Raw genomic sequence first — 2,929 nt, 5'->3', positions numbered from 1 at the left:
GCAAGAAGCAAGCAGATGTCTATACGTTAGCACTCAGAGAAGCATTATCCACAAGAGCCCAAAGCTGCCAACAACTAAATTGTTAACTAGTTGATGTGCAAAATATGGTACCTGCTGCCTTAAGATGCATGAAATGCTGATATATGCTACAACAGGAATGAATCCTGAAAACTCTAAATGAGGTTAAGCCAGGTATAAAACAACAGGTATGGCAGGATTCCAGTTATACGGGGGATCAAGAGCAGACCAAGTCATCAGTCGCATAGAAATCAAAAGATATCAGCAATCGGATGGGAAATATCTTAAATGTCTAAAGAGAGATACATTAAGAATTTGGTGGTGCATGCCTTTAATTCCAGCACTTGGGAGGCAGAGGCAGGAGGATTTCTGAGTTCGAGGCCAACCTGGTCTACAGAGTGAGTTCCAGGACAGCCAGGGCTATACAGAGAAACCCTGTCTCGAAAAACAAAAAAACAAAAACAAAAAAAAAAAAAAACTCTAGGGCGATGACAAAATCCTGAAAAGACTAGTGCTTCTTTTACCATTTAAATATGCCAACACCCCTAAATTGTGTACTTACTGATTCAAGTAACAGTTTGTTATGTGTGTTTCATATGTGACTTTAAAAGGGATCATAGCAAAGATGTCTGACTTGATGTCTGAAGAAAATAAAAAATGTTTTCAGAGGTTGAGTCTAATAAGAAAACCATATCCAGTAATTGAGTTTGACTCTGCAGGCTATGCCTGTTCTGAACATAACTACTTATTTCAGAACCACAAATGATAAGTGACATTTCTAGGAAGCATTTAGAAATACATAAGAACACACAGAGACTGATCAAGAAAGATGGGGAGAGGAGAGAGGGAGGAAGGGGAGGGAGGGAGGAAGGCAGGGAGGGAGGCAGGGAGGGAGGCAGGGAGGGAGGCAGGGAGGGAAACGGGTGAGAGAATGCCTGCAGAAGTAACATGCATTATGGTTCATATGGTCCATTTGATTTATTTGGTTTTTGTTTTCTGTTTTGGGTTTCAAGCAAGCGCTTAATAGTCCATACTAACCTCAAACTCATTATGTAGCCAAGGCTGGCCTTGGGCTATCCTCCTGCATTTATGTACCAAATGCTAAGAACACAGATGTGCACCACCCAAGGTTTTAAGTTGTGTTACTGAAACATTCGATTCAAGACAGATCACCCTAAGTGCAATCGATATGTGTGAAAAAATAGTTAATCGTGTGGTGAAGGCCAGCCGTGTGATTCAATATACTGCGTGTTCATGTCTCCATTTTTCCATTGTTAAAGTGAAGATAATAAAAGTACTGCTCTCATATAGTCTCATATATGAATGGATTCAATAACTTGGCGTAACTGTTAGTGCAGAGCTTGATACAAAATAACGTACGATATCCACTGCTGCTGCTGTCCACATCATCATTAAAAACCCAGTCAGTCTGCGGTTATAACTGAAGAGAGTACTGAATCCTTTCATGAAAATCTGTGTAAAAGGGAAGAAAGAGACGATCCCCTCCTGTGAGTACTCACTCATTTGCATGGTGGAAATACCTCTATCATGGTAGATTTCAGCTAGGAATCTGGTGTTGCTGAACATAAATGAAGTCAGACTACCCATAAAATTTTCTTTGTAACTGTAAATATATTTTATGTATGTTCAATCCTTTTAAAATGGGACATGCCCATGTCTATCAAAAATTAAGTTGCTTTCTGACTCATTCTTAGCCTTTTAATTCTTTAAATATCTGTTTTATGTGTGCATGTATGTGCCTGGGCGTATGTCTGTACATCATGTATCTGCAGGAGCCTGGGGAGATCAGAGGAGGCTTTGGATTCCCTGAAATTGGAGATATAGATGGTTGTGAGCCACCCGGATGTGGGTGCTGGGAACTGAACCCAGGTCCTCTGCAAGAGAGTGCATTTAGCTACTGAGCCATCTAAATTGTAAGATATCACAGATTTTTACTGTGATATAAAACTGGAGAAATGAAGCCTCATTCAGTCCAGACCTGTGCACTCCTTGTTCCGGGTATTTGGAAAGTCACTTTGTTTCCGCCCCCATACTGAAAGGCTGCCGTCTGCCCCTCCAGTCAGTGATGGGAGGGAGGGAGGGTACAAAAGTCTTCAGCTCTGCCTGCACGTTTACCTCTGCCCGGTCTATGGCTTTCATTTTGGTGCTGTGTGTATAGTAGTTAGTCTCATTCACCGAATCTGGTTTCCTGCTGGTAATCGACATTGCCAACATTTGCTGTTTGTGTTACCCACATATTGCTATCGTGGCTGAGTTCACGCTATGGTTTAATATGACTACGCATGTGACATGTGACAGCCATGCCAAGCCAGTCCCGACACAGTGCCTGTGCCCTTCGGTTTCACAGTTTAACTGGGCACGCCCCTTTTATCGCTGCCGTCCTGCGGTACTTGCCCGGGTGGAGTTTGTTTTGTTTTGTTTGTTGCTGGTGCTCCAGATTTCTGATCCTTGCCGGAGAAAAATCATGGCACCATGGATAGACTTCTGTCCTTTGTTTAATCTTAAGTGCTTTGCATCCTTTCATTTAGATGTCTTTTGTGGGCAACATATAGGTTTTTTCTCATTGTTTATTGGTTATTTTATTTATTTACATTTCAAATGTTATCCCCCTTCCCAGTTTCCCCTCCCCCTGCCTCTGTGAGGGTGCTCCCCCACCCACCCACCCACCCACTCCTGCTTTATCGCCCTAGCGTTTCCCACCCTGGATCATCAAGCCTCTACAGGACTGAGGGATTCCCCTCCCAGTGATGCCTGATAAGGCCATCCTCTGCTACATATCCAGCTGGAGCCATGGGCTCCCCCCCACTCCCCCACCCCCCATGTGTACTCTTTGGTTGGTGGTTTAGTCCCTGGGAACTCTGAGGGATCTGATCAGTTGGTATTGTTCTTC

Source organism: Mus caroli, unplaced genomic scaffold (assembly GCF_978045245.1).
Source record: "Mus caroli unplaced genomic scaffold, Mus_caroli_1 scaffold_3, whole genome shotgun sequence".
Classification (NCBI taxonomy): domain Eukaryota; kingdom Metazoa; phylum Chordata; class Mammalia; order Rodentia; family Muridae; genus Mus; species Mus caroli.
Note: the sequence above shows the minus strand (reverse complement) of the source record.